This window comes from Piliocolobus tephrosceles, chromosome 12 (genome assembly GCF_002776525.5).
Source record: "Piliocolobus tephrosceles isolate RC106 chromosome 12, ASM277652v3, whole genome shotgun sequence".
NCBI classification, from domain to species: Eukaryota; Metazoa; Chordata; class Mammalia; order Primates; family Cercopithecidae; genus Piliocolobus; species Piliocolobus tephrosceles.
The window spans coordinates 45217864-45233083 of record NC_045445.1 but is presented as its reverse complement, the minus strand read 5'-3'; the positions used below and the strand labels follow the sequence as shown (position 1 = coordinate 45233083).

Here is a 15220-nt window from a genome sequence, read left to right as displayed (position 1 = left end):
AGCTGGTCATGTGGTAGTAGCTGGTAGTGATGAGTACCTTCTTCTACTATCCATTCTGTATTCCCTTTGCTTTCAGTAAGCACCTCAGCAGGTCATGATTTTCGTTTTTTGTTTGTTTGTTTGTTTGTTTTTTCTTTTTTTTCCTGATCGAGTGACCCAAACCTTCATTCCAAGGGTCTGGGCCATTTGTAGTCCTGCCTGGATTGAGCTGTTGTAGTTTCCCATTGACCTTAATCACAGGGCATGGTAATACTAAGAGATGCCCTAATGGATCTCCTGTATTCCATGCATACTCTTCCTTGCCTCTGTTGTGGCGTAGTAGACTGATTTCACCTGATAGTCCAGGTCAATCACCCCAGCCAACACTGCAACTCCCTTCTTAGTCTGTTGACTTAAAGGTAGGAGGAGCCCAAATTGTCCAGGTGGCAATCTTAACTTCTGGTTTAATGGAGTCGTTGTTGTGTATCCTAGTGGCAGCTTTCCCCGCTCTGGAACTAAGATCATTATGTCAGCAGAACGTAATGTCCTGGAAACAGGAAGCAAAAATTTTGCCAGGGGATCACCAGGAATGATGGTGAGTGGTGCCACTTCCACTTCCACCCCTTGATTTCTGGTCCCATTAATCCTGGTTATGGGAGAAACAGTACCATATACTGGACACTGATTCAGGGCATACACGGTCTTCTGGAGAACTTTGACCCAGCCCTGCAAAGTATTTTCACCTAGGTGGCATTGTAATTGTGACTTCAAAATACCATTCCACCACTCTGTCAATCCAGCTGCTTCAGGCTCATGGCAAACATGGTAAGACGAGTGAATTCCATGAACATGAGCCCACTGCCACACATCTTTATCTATAAAGTAAGTGTCTTGGTCAGAGGCAATGCTATGTGGAATACCATGATGGTGGATAAGGCATTCCATGAGTCCACTGATGCTAGTCTTGGCAGAAGTATTGCATACAGGATAGGCAAACCATATCCAGAGTAAGTGTCTATTGCAGTGAGGACAAACTTCCACCCACTCCATGATGGAAGAGGTTCAATATAATCAACCTGCCACCAGGTAGCAGGCTGATCACCCCAAGGAATGGCGCCATACTGAGGGCCCAGTGTTGGTCTCTGCTGCTAGCAAATTGGATATTCAGCTGTGGCCATAGACAGGTCAGCCTTGGTGAGTGGAAGTCCATGTTGCTGAGTCCATGTACAACTTCCATCCCTGCCACCATGGCCACTTTGTTCATGGGTTCATTGGGTGATGACAGGAGTGACTGTGGAAAGAGGCTGAGAGGTGTCCACAGAATGGGTCATCCTATCCATTTGATTATTAAAATTCTCCTCTGCTGAGGTTACCTGTTGGTGAGCACTCACATGGCATACAAATATCGTCATGGTTTTTGACCACTCAGAGATATCCATCCACATACCTTTTTCCCAAATTTATTTGTCACCAATTTTCCAATCATACTTCTTCCAAGTCACTGATCATCCTGTCAAACCATTAACCACAGCCCACGAATCAGTATATAATCACACATCTGGCAACTTATCCTTCCATGCAAAGTGCACAACCAGGTGCACTGCTAGAAGTTGTGTCCACTGGGAAGATTTCCCTTCACTGCTATCCTTCAGGGATGTCCTAGCAAGGGGTTGTAGTGCTGCAGCTGTCCAATTTCAGGTGGTGCCTGCATGTCGTGCAGAACTATCTGTGAGCCAGGCCCTGGTCTTCTCTTCCTCTGTTGACTGATCATAGGGAACTCCCCATGAGGCCATCAGTGCAGGCTGGGGAAGAGAAGGCAGGGTGGTTGGAGTGGAGACCATGGCATTTGAGCCACTTCCTCATGTAACTTGCTTGTGCCTTCAGGACCTGCTAGAGCCCAATCACGTATATACCACTTGCATTTGATGATGGAATGCTGCTGTGCATGACCCACTGTATGGCTAGATGGATCAGAAAGGACCCACTTCATTATAGGCAGTTCAGGTCACATGGTGACTTGATGACCCATAGTCAAACGTTCAGTTTCCACCAAAGACCAGTAACAGGCCAAGAGCTGTCTCTCAAAAGGAGAGTAGTTTTCTGCAGAAGCTGGCAGGGCCTTGCTCCAAAATCCTAGAGGCCTCCACCGTGATTCACCTATGGGGGCCTGCCAAAGGTTCCAAAGAAAATCCCTATCTGCCACTGACACCTCAACCACCATGGGATCTGCTGGGTCATACAGCCCAAGTGGCAGAGCAGCTTACACAGCAGTTTGGACCTGTTGTGAGCCTTCTCCTGTTCTGGACCCCACTCAAAACTGTCAGCCTTTCTGGTCACTCAATAAATGGGCCTGAAAAACACACCCAAATGAGGAATATGTTGCCTCCAAAATCTAAATAGGCACACTAGGCATTGTGCCTCTTTCTTGGTTGTAAGAGGGAGGGGCCAAATGCAGCAACTTACCCTTCACCTGAGAAGGAATATCTCGATAGGCCCCATAACACTGGACCCCTAGAAATTTTACTGAAGTAGAAGGTCCCTGAATTTTAGTCAGATTTATTTTGCATCCTCTGGCACACATATATCTCTCCAATAAGTCCAGTGTGTTTGCTACTTCTTGCTCACTGGATCCAATCAGCATAATGTCATCAAAGTAATGGACCAGTGTGATATCTTGCAGAAGCAAAAAGCGATCAAGGTCTCTCTGAATAAGATTATGACACAAAGCTGGAGAGTTAATATACCCCTGAAGTAGGATAGTAAAGGTATATTGCTGGCCTTGCCAGCTGAAGGCAAATTGCTTTTGGTAGGCCTTATGGACCGGAATGGAGAAAAAGTTATTTGCCAAGTAAATGGCTGCATACTAGGTACCAGGAGATGTGTTAATTTGCTCAAGCAATCAAACCACATCTGGTACAGCAGCTGCAATTGGAGTCACCACTTGGTTAAGCTTGTGATAATCCACCGTCATTCTCCAAGATCCATCTGTCTTCTGCACAGACCACATGGGAGAGTTGAATGGGAATGTGGTGGGAATCACCACCCCCGTGTCTCTCAGGTCCTTGATGGTGGCACTAATCTCTTCAATCCCTCCAGGGATACGATATTGTTTTTGATTTATGATTTTTCTAGGTAGAGGCAGTTCTAATGGTTTCCATTTGGTCTTTCCTACCATAGTAGCCCTCACCCTACCAGTCAGGGAGCCAATGTGGGGGTTCTGCCAGCTGCTAAGTATGTCTATGTTAATTACGCATTCTGGCACTGGGGAAATGACCACAGGATGAATCCAGGGACCCACTGTAAGTCGAACATGAGCTAAAACTCCCTTAATTACCTGGCCTCCATCAGCACCTACTTTAACTGGAGGACAACAATAACATTTTGGGTCCCATGGAATCAATGTCAGCTCAAAGCCAATGTCCAGTAGGCCCTGAAATGTCTGATCATTTCCCTTTCCCCAAGGCACAGTTACCCTGATAAAAGGCTAGAGATCTTCTTGGGGAAGAATGGGAGAAAGATTCACTGCATAAATTGTCAGTAATGTAGTGGGGTCCTTCCTCAAGGGGACCCAGTCTCCCCTTCATTCAAGGAGTTCTGGGTCTGTAAAGTGGCTCAAGTCTAGAAATTGATTGATGGGCCATGATTCTCTGTTTTTCTTTTAATTCAAATTAGTCTTTTGTCCATTCAACATAGAAGTTTTCTGCTTGTATAAATTAAGTAGAATGCAGTAGGCTTCCTATCAATTTCACTTCTAGGAACACCATGATTAATTAGCCAATGCCAGTGCTCCACATGAATCAGATTATTCTGATTGCTGCTTTGCCTCTGCTGTCCATTACGGTAGCTAGCCCACCATGCCTTTGATGGTTGAGTGCTGCCACTTGGCCTCTGCCACCTCGGAATGCAATTATTCCCATCGTATTTAAATTTTGTAGTTGAGTGACTGTGGTTCCCACCATTAGCTCTGACATGCAGAGAAGAGCAATTACAGGGCTCTTCAGAGATAAAGGTGCTGCCATCACAAATCTATTTCACAAGGCACTGGTTAAGGGTGAACCTTCTTGATCCTCCCAACTGGGATGAGTTGGTCTGAAGTGACTAATCCCCTCCACCATCCTAATCTCCCTAAGCCTTTTGATCCCTTCCTCTACATTAAACCAAGGGAGATCAGGCATTTCCAGCTCTTTCACAATGGGCCATCTTTTAATCCACATTTCAGCTAACCAAGCAAATAAGCCATTGGAACCTTTTTTTAACTCTCTGAGCTGCAAAATTAAATGCAGAGTCCCTGTTTAGTGAGTCCAAGTAAATAAATTCAACCTGATCCAACTCTATGTTCCTTCCACCATTATTTCACACCCTTAATATCCATTCCCATGCCTGTTCTCACAGGGAAGTGATGCCTTTATAGGGGAACACTTACTGGAATGGCAGAGGATTTCTCATCTGAAACCATGGAGACCAGAAGAAAGAGACACAATGTGCCATGTTGTGGAGTATGGTATATTAATGAGTTGAAAGACTTAATATAATAAAAATGTCAGTCCTCTACAATTGATCTGTAGATTTAATGCAATCTCTATTAAAATTGTAGTGAAGATTTTAAAATATAGAAAAACTTATTCTAAAAATTATATAGAAAAACACATGCCCTATAATAGCTAAAACAATCTTGAAAAGAAGAATAAAGTGGAAGAAATCATTCTATCTTATAGTAGCAATTATTATATAATAGGTACAGTAATCAAGAAAGCATCGTATTGGTGGAGTAACAGATGTGTGGATTAATGGAAGAGAATGTGGAATCTAAAAATAGACCCACAAAAATATGCGCAACATATTTCTGACAAAGGTGTAAAAGCAGTTCAATGGAGGAAGAATATACTTTTCAATAAATGATGGTGGAGCAATTGGCTTCCATAGACAATAACAAAAAATTTGACTTAAACTCAACCTTATTAAAAAAAAAATTGCCTCAAAGTGGTGTTCAGTTGGTAGTACATATGCTAGATTTGGAATGATACAGAGAAAATTAGCATGGCACCTGCACAAGGATGACATGCAAATTTGTAAAACATTTTGTATTTGAAAAAAGAAAATAATTACCTGAAAATGGATTATGGTCTTAAATGAAAAACATAAAACTATTAAATTTTTAGGAAAAAAACATAGTAGAAAATCTTCAAGATCAAGGGGTAGGAAAAGAGTTCTTAGACTTAAGACTAAAAGCACAATCTAGAAAATCAAAAACTGATCAATTGGACCTCATTCATTTAAAAAAACTTTGCTCTGTGAAAGATATTGTTAAGAGGATAGAAAGACAAGCTACATAGACTTGGAAGAAATATTCACAAACTCTACATCTGACAAATGACTAGTATCTAGAATATATGAAGAGTTCTCAAAATCCAACAGTGAAAAACAATTCAAAAGACATTAATAGACATTTCACCTAAGAGGATATATGAATGTTAAATAAGCACATTAAAAAATGTTCAACATCACTATGAAAATGTGAATTAAAACAAAAATGAGCTATTACTACATACTTAACAGAATGCCTGAAATAAAAAGTTGTAAAGCATCAGTTGCTGGCAAGGACACAGAGAAACTGGATTATTGATAGATGGCTGGTAGGAATATAAAATGGTACACCCATTTTGAAAAATGATTTGGCAGTTTCTTAGAAAACCAAACATTCATCTACTATACAAATCAGAAATTTCAGTCCGGGCAGTTATCCCAGAAAAATGGTATTTTTTGTTCACACAAAATCCTGCATACAAATATTCATAGCAATTTTACCCTAATAGCTCCAAACTAGAAACAACTCAGATGTCTGTTAACAAGTGAATGGTTAAATGAACTATGGCACATCCATACCATGGAATAGTACTCAGCAATAAAAATAAACTATTGATACACATGACAATGTGGATTAAACTCCAGGGAATTATGCTGGATGGAAAAGGCCAATCTAAAATATTATATACTGTATATACTGTATGATTCCATTTATATGACATGCTTGAAATGGCAAAGTTATAAATGTTGAGGGCCTTTTATGGTTGCTGGAGGTTAAGGGTATGTGAGAAAAGTGGATGTGATTATAAAAAGGCAACATGTGTGATCTTTATGGTGACAAAACAGTACAAGTAAAATTGGTGAAATTTGAACTAGTAGGTGGATTGTATCAGTGTCAATATCTTAGTGTGATAGTGTACTATAGTTTTGCATGACATTACCACTGAAGGAAAGCAGGTAAAGTGTATATGGAATATTTCTGTATATTTCTTACAACTGCATGTGAATCTACAATGATCTCAAAATAAAAGTTCAATGTAAGAAAGTATAATATTGGTGCATGAAGAGTCAGAAGATGGTTAAATCTATGATAAATGATTTTTAAAATTCATAAGAAGGATGTTGTCTAATAAAGTTGCATTTTTGATAGCCAAAATGGGAAGCAGAATGATAAACAGTTTCATGGAAGATGCCTCTAAAGGTCAACTATGCAATAAAGGAAAAAAATATGAACATCAATGTGAATGACATGCTCTTATATCCTTTGGAAGTAGAGTTTAGTTTATTTCGTAAATTTGTAATAACTAATTATACTGATAGTTTGTTGCTTTATTTCTCTGATGAATTAATACAGGAATGAACTACCAGAAAGATGTGAATTTCAAAATCTGTGGGATATTTCAGAGCCTGTGTTGGCAAGATCACTCTTTTTTGGGGGCCATGATTTTTGCTTTATCAGAAACTCTTTTCTAGGGGTAGGAAGTTTTTGCTCTTTAGAGAAATCCTGACGCCCCCCAAAAATTGCAAAGATAAAAAAGCTGGCCAAGTTTCTCATCCTGGTGAAGGTTATTTTAATTTTTGAAAATCTTTAAAAGCTTATCAGAGAGTGTCAGTTCTTTGAGAGGAACGTATGCTGATAGAGGTATCACTGGGTTTAAGGCAAGGGTAGAGGATTTTGGGAATAGAAAGGCAACATGCTTGACTTCTATAGCATCTAAAACATAGATGCCCGGTTGCTTCTTGCTCCTAAACGTATTATGCTTATGCTATTTATTTTATCAGGTGGCTAATTATGTAAGAGAATCCCCAAAGGAGGTTTTTCTGGTCCAGGTTTTTGTTGGTGGATTTTAGTCATCTTGAAAATCTTCTAGTTTTGTTTCTGGGAATAGTTCATGACTTGAAGCTATTAAAACACCATTTTACCTTTGAGTTTCTTCAAAACATCGAGTAAGTGGCACCTGATGTGTATATTATTTACCATGAGGTCTAGAACTTGCCTGTTTAGCTGTTTATGATTGAATGCCTCTGCTACTTCAAATTTCAGATGGATTAAATATTCTCCTTAATGGCTTCCTCTGTAAAGAAAATAACCACAATATCTCACTGGGTTTCTCTGATACCATTCTTTCACACCTGATTATATCATAAAGTGACCTCACTGATTCCGTAGCTCACTTCCTGATTTTGTTGTCTTTAAAAAACTTTTTTTTTTTTACATTTTTTTTTTTATTATTATACTTTAAGTTCTAGGGTACATGTGCATAACGTGCAGGTTTGTTACATATGTATACTTGTGCCATGTTGGTGTGCTGCACCCATCAACTCGTCAGCACCCATCAATTCGTCATTTATATCAGGTACTTTATTATTAATTTACGAATGTCTTATAAGGTGATCCTTGAAATTATTATTATTTCTTTTACTTTATTGGCCAACATTTACAGATTTCTTGTCTGCATGTAGGTAGTTTTTTTTCTATTAAAAATATATGCTCCCCTTGTCCTCCTACCTTCCCAAGCTGTTTACTTTGTCATATAGCCATGGATAAATTAGATTTTGTTTGACTGCTAAATTATTTTTGATACACTGTGTGTATTTTTGGTCTTTTTGAAGTGATTTTGAAAAGTATTCCTATGGGCTTTCAATCTGTGAAAATATATTTTTGAAACAGCAGTAACTACATTGTCTTGTCACTCTTTCTCCTAAAGGTGGATAACCAAGTGATGGACAATTCCGGCTTGCTTGCTTAAGCTAGTATGTAAAATTAAATTACTATTATATAGTATTTCCTATAGATATTTATATCCTTTCAAAACCATATTCTTTTGAATCCTACAAATCTTATTATAGTAAGTAGCCATACTTTTTATGCAAACCTCAATTTTACATTTCATTCTGACAAAATATTTGATCAGTTTGTGGATAACTGAAGACCTCTCAAAATTACATCACCTAATTTCTATATTGTGGCCAAAATTGTATTATTCCTGTCAAGTCTTCTGTAATGACTATAGGCCTGTAACTTTATCAACACATTTTACATTTTAAAATTTTCATTTTTCCACTCACAGGATTTTTATTAACCTTTCTTTATCTAATATTCTAGATTCTAATATTCATAAACTTTGTATGTTTGCCTTCATACACATAGCAACATGCTTACTTATCTGTCCAGGTTGGGCCTGCCTGTTGTCTATATGTACCTTGGCATTGAAAGTGGTTGGTTTTTCTCCTTCTATCAAATTGCTTAAAGTCTATCCTTGCATCCTGGCCTATATTCTAATTCAGCTATTTTCCTTTTAAATCTTCTAGAAAATATATATATGTGTATATCGTATTTTAGTTACTTTTTACCCCCCCCATATATGTCAATTGTTCTTTCAAAACCACAATGAGATAGTATCTTACCCTCGCTAGAAAGGCTATTATTTAAAAGACTAAAAATAACAGATGCTGGTGAGGATGCAGAGAAAAGGGAACTCTTATACACTTTTGGTAGGGATATAAATTAGTACAGTCATAATGGAAAACAGTATGGAGTTTTCTCCAAAATAAAACATTAGAACGACCATACAGTCTAGCAATTCCCCTACTGAGTATTTATTTCAAAGAAAAAATTGGTGTATCAAAGGGACACATGCACCCCATGTTTATTGCTGCACTATTCACGATAGCAAAGGCATGGAATCAACCTCTGTCCATTAATGGATGAGTGGATAATGAAAATGTGGTACATACACACAATTAAATACTACTTGGCCATACAAAGAATTAAATTCTGTCATTTGCAGCAACATGAATGGAACTTTAAGTTAAGTGAAATAAGCCAGTCACAGAAACACAAATATCATATGTTCTCACTCACATGTGGGAGCTAAAAAAGTGGATCTTATGTAGATAGAGAGTAGAATGTTAGTTACTGGAGGCTGGGAAAGATATGTCAGGGGGAAGGGGATAAAGAGAAGTTGGTTAATGGGTACAAATATATAGTTAGATAGAAGGAATAAGTTCTAATGTTCTAATGCAGAGTAGGGTGACTATAGATAACAATATACTATATACTTCAAAACAGTTAGAAGACAGTACTTGAAATGTTCCAAACACAGAGGAATGATAATACTGGAAGTGATTAATACCCTAAATAACCTGACTTAATCATTACAACCTCTATGCATGTAACAAAATATCACATGTTCTTTTAAAAATGTACAAAAATCATATATCAGTAAATTATTTTCAAGTTGGCATTTTAAGTTGCCTCCAATTTTCTTTGTTTTACTGTCATAGGCCTGGCCCATTTGTCAAACTTTTCTTATTTTCTTTTACTGTAGTGGAATCTGCAATAGTTTGCCTTTTCTACTATCTTGCCTCATAGTTTTTCCTTTTTAATACAAAATTCATGATGACATTTTATAAAAGGGTAGCCCAGCCTTCCTGTGTATCCTATAACTATTAAAAAGAGTCCTTATAGATTCTGGAGAATTTGGAGTGCCCACTCCTTTTCCTCTGCATGGAACAGATGCTATTTAAGAAAGCATCACCCTAGAGATCTTGGCCTTGAATTCATTTCCAGGGCATTAAATTTGGCCTACAGTACTGTATTTTCTTAAGTCTTCATATTTAAATGTGGAATGACCACTGGCTTTTCCTCTCCTGCCATCACCCGAGGCTGGCCTAGCAAATATAAAAAGGTAACCACGTAGCTAACATGGCTTTGTTCTAACACATAACCTTCATTATTATCATACACACGGCTGTCTACATACTCTACAATCTAACCTACTGATGCCATTTCTTACTAGTCTGTCTCAGAGACATTTTCTCTGTATATAGTACACTGTGGCATAATAATGATGCCTGGATCTCATCGAAGGGCCATTTCCTGTTGAAGCCAACTTTCTTTAAGGCCCCTTTCCTCCTTAGAACCACAATTACTGCCCTCCTGGAAATGAGAATATTTTACAATAATCTAGAGGCCCTTCGATGCTGTTTTTATCTACCACATCTGCTATATTTACCAACAGAAAACGGGCCTGTTCTATGATAGCCAAGAGTTCAGAAACACTATAGCTCCCACACTAATCCTGGCATTTTAAATTGAAGATAGCAGGTCATAATAAATGGCATGTTGCTCAAAATGTGAACCTCTGACTTTAAGTCTTAGCTTCAACTATACATGCTTGAAGAAGTCATTAAAATCCTTTGAGCCTCAGTTTCCTTATCTGTAAAATGGTCTATCTCACAGGGTTGTTAAAAAGTTTAAATTAATGCATTCAAATTGTTTTATAAATTTTTACAATATAACAATACTTAGATTTTATAAACTCATAATATATTGGACCTGACGACATCCCTAGGGATCATCTAATAAAAATACATATTTTTACAGATGACTAATCAAAGTCCCAAACAAGGCCAAGAAAGTTGTGCAAGTTCACTACAGCTAGTGTGGCAAACCTGGAGTTAGAGCACATGTATCTTAATCTAGTTCTCTTTGCCTCTTTTTGTTTCCTTCAGTCAGTCGCCAGGTACTTTAGATTCTGCCTTGGAAAAGAGTTTGTATAATAGCTAACGTTTATTGAATATTACAATGTCCCAGACACTTTTCTAAGCATTTTACATGTATTTCCACATTTAATCACAATAATAACCTCAGGGATTAGGTGCTATTTTATCCCCATTTTGCAGATGAGATAATTGAGAGTCAGAAAGTGTAATTTATCCAAGGATGCATAATCTTTATGAGATTAAACTTTCAAAAGCCAATTGAAAGATGATGTGAATAGTTGTATAGAAGTGATATGATTGGTATCCAAAGCAGGATAATGGAGAGAATAAATAGCAATAGCAGAATCCAGATTCAAAATTAGGTCATCTGTCTCCAGTACCCATGTTATTAACCAATAGTTTATTGCCTCTCATCTATTTTTTCTCTATTCCATCATCACCACCATAAACCTAGGCCTCAATTTCGCCTGAAGGATTTCCCTCCCTTCTTGTTCTTTTTCCTGCAACCCATTCTTCTCATCTCAGTCTGATCAATAGTCCTAGGCCACCACTTCATTCAAATCATTATCTTTTTCAGGAACAAATCATAATTTCAAATTGTCTCACGAATCAAGTCAAAAATCCTGTCCCTGTTACTCAAGTTTCTCTAGAATATGAACTTTCCTCATTTTCTGGTATGATTGTCCAGTATTCATCAAGATGAATCCTTTACTTTTGCCAGGTGAATTGTTGGACGAAACTTGACTTCATCCTTACCTCTATATTAGTGTTATTAATGTTCTTGTATCAGTTAGGACTCTGTATTGCACATGATGAAAAATCAAGTTAAACTGTCTCTAATAATAAAGGGAATTTACTAGTTCATTTAACTAAAAAATCCAGAGAAAATGGCTTTAGGCAAGGATTGATCTAGTGACTGAGTGATGTTGCCAAGGCTCCAGATTAAATCTCTTTCACTCTGTTTTCAGTGGTGTCCATACCAACTGTCAAAGACCACATAGTCTCCTTTCACCACACACGTGATTTGGTTTTTAATGGCTATAAGCTTTGTATCCCCATAAAACACTATTTGGTAGAAGAGAGAATCTGTGTCCTAGCATTTCCAAAAAATGTACAAAAGTTTACTCTGATAAGACCCTTTCAGTGTCTGCTTCAATTTAATTACTGGGCCCAGAGGAATAAGATGCATGAATTAGTTTAGGCTTGGGTTTACCTTTCCCTGAGTCAGTCATTAGTGCCAGGAGGACAGAATATCTTGATTGACTTAAGACATTTATGATGCACACATGGAGTTAAAGTCAACTCTGTCTGAACTACTTGGCTACAAATTGTGGATGGAATGGTTTTCCAAACAAGATTGAAGTTTGTCAGAAGAAGAGAGAAATGGGATTCCTGGAAGGCACTCAGCAAATGTGTACTACAGTTCTTCTCTCTTTCTCTTTGACAACTCAAATTGTATCTTCTCTTTTATGGCCAATTTCATTTTACTCAATCTAGTTCACACCAATCACTGAAGTCATACAGCATGTATAATACAGTGTACTCTATATTTGGCTTTATATGTTTTGATAGTTTATGTATTTAGAACTTGTGATTCCAACAAAATCATGTTAATTTATGGCACAGGCTATGTATTTTAACTTTGTGTAGCCCTCACAGCATCTAGAACATTTCTGGGCATACAGCCAATGCTATAAAAGCACTTGTTCACTTGACTTGATGACTTGTTGAGTTAGGTACAGCCACTTTGTTCATTTCGGTCATCATCAAGATTGATGCTGATTGCTCTGGTTCACTCAATCATTTGGCTCTCCGCATCAATCATGAGGATAACACAGTAAATGGATTGGTTAGGCTCCAGTTCATTCACTGTGCACTTATAGATATAGCCTTGCCGATGAATAGTACTTGTCTGTCTGTACCCAAATCATGTTCCATAGTTTTGTGTATGTTTTTGAAGATGTATCTTTTTGTTTGGATATGACTACTATTAAAACCATTTCTATGGAGTGCATTCTCTAATAATGGGTTACATTTGGGTTACTGGTAAGTGCTTTCCATTTTGTAGTGTGTACTTGTATTAACTATTGTATCCTATTTGATGTGCATCTGCCTTAACCTTTTTCTATTTCATTTTATTTTATTTTTATGTTCCATAATCAAACTTCTGGAAAACAGCATTAGCCACATTGAACGCAGTTCATCTTGTACGAATAATCCACTGCTAGCCTGATTTTTCCTCTAAATGGAACACTCAACCTTCTCCCCAGATCCATGGCATTTTTATTTTTCTATTAAAAGCTTAAGTGAATCCCAGAGAGTTGTTCTGTTCTGATTTTCTTTAAGATGAAAGTTTCAAAAGCTAATGAAAAGATGATGCGGATCATTCGATACCAGTGACATGAAGGTTTCTAGACCCGATCTCAAAGCATTTCAAGGTTTTCCTGCTTCTGAAAATTTACACAACCTAGTCTGTCATCCTGGAGTCATGTTTTTCTTACTTCTTCATGTAACTTTGATTACTTTTGCTCATTCTTAAAATTTCAACTGAAATTTTACTTTACCGTGAAGGTAGAAGTTAAGCCTGATTTGTTCACTGCTGTATTAGACATTCCATAAATATTATTGATTGACCGAATGATGAATGACACATTATTTACTCTCATTTTCACTAAATTTTAATTTGAAGTTCATTAATATAAACATAATTTTCAAATCATTGCAATATCTAAATTAGAAGCCAAGAGTATCATAAATATTTATCTGCCAAATAATGTTAAGATTTTAGAGATACTCATTTTAAAGCAAAGCACAGAAATCCTTGAGTTAAATGAAAGTAAGTTAAAGTGACAATAAAGATCTACACTAATAACTTCCATTTTGAAGATTTTAGCTTTAATGAAGTAAAACTTTAAGGCTTAGCTTGGATAGACTTATATAAGTTGATAAAGGGCCTGTAAACATAAACTGAAGAACCTGCTTTCAAAGTCTAATACAGAGTAATTTTCGTTATTTGAGAAATGAAAGTTAACTGAGAGTTATATTTGTTTTGTATTTTTCCTAAATTTTTAAAGATTTCTTTCTAATTCTGTATTTATCAGATATATAGCACTTCTAATTTTGTAATATATTCCTACACATGTGCTGCATATTCATGAAAGAAGAGAATATAGACAAATAAGGATAAATAAAAAAAAATCACCTACAAAGCTGCCACCTGACATAAAACTACTGTTTACATGTGGTGCTTAGTCAAATGGACTTTTGAGTGATTATATACACACATAAGGGTAGGTACAAAATAAGATCGTGCTTTACATAAATATTTGTGATCTGCTGTATTATTGTAGTAATAAATATATGTATAAAATTTGCCATATTTAAATGTACCATTTTTAAATGTACAATTCAGTGGCATTAGGTACATTCACAAAGCTGTGCAACCATCCACTATCTCCATTTTCAGAACTTTTACAACATCCCACACAGAAATTCTGTACACATTAAACACTGATTTCCTCATTTCTCCCTCTTTCATGCCCCAGGTAAGCCTTGTTTTATGTCTCTAAGAACTTGCTTATTCCAGATACTACATATAAATGGAATCATTCAATATTTATTCTTTCGTATATGGTTTATTTCACTTAGCATAATGTTTTCAATTTATCCATGTTGTAGCATATACATGATCTACTTTTTTTTTTTTTTTTTGCTGCTTAGAAATATATTTTGACTCTCTGTGCCAGTTACATAAAAATAAGAATTTTAACAGTTGCAAAGCATTTCTTTAAAATGTGGATTTATCATAATTTAACCAACTGAGATTGAGATTATTTAAAATATCTTACTTTTATAAACAACAATTTGCTGGATATTCTTTTTTATTATGTTATTTTATTTTAACTTTTATTTTAAATTTGAGAGTACACACGCAGGTTTGTTACATAGGTGAACTTGTGCTATGGGTGTTTGTTGTATAGATTATTTCATTACCCAGGTATTAAGCCTAGTACCCAAATAGTTACTTTTCCTGATCCTCTGCCTCCTCTCTCTCCTATGATAGGGCCCAGTGTACATTCCCCTCTATGTGTCCATGTGTTCTCATCATTTAGCTCTCATTTATAAGTGAGAACATGCAATATTTGGTTTTCTGTTCCTGCAGTAGTTTTCTAAGGGTAGTGACTTCCAGCTCCATCCATGTTCCTGCAAAGTACATGATCTCATTCTTTTTTATGACTGCATAGTACTCCACGGTGCATGTGTGTCACATTTTCTTTATCCATTCTACCATTGACGGGCATTTAGGTTGATTCCATGTCTTTGCTATTGTGAATAGTGCTGCAATGAACATACACATGCATATGTCTTTGTAATAGAATGATTTATATTTCTTTGGGTATATACCCAATAATGGGATTGCTGGGTCAAA

At 36.8% G+C, this 15220-nt stretch overlaps 1 non-coding gene across 1 annotated transcript; it reads left to right on the top strand.

Annotated features, from left to right (window-relative positions):
- Nucleotides 1-4962: 4962 nt before the first annotated feature.
- On the top strand, nt 4963-5068 carry LOC111536722. The gene has a single exon (XR_002729807.1). It is a non-coding gene; the product is annotated as a U6 spliceosomal RNA (small nuclear RNA).
- Nucleotides 5069-15220: the final 10152 nt, after the last annotated feature.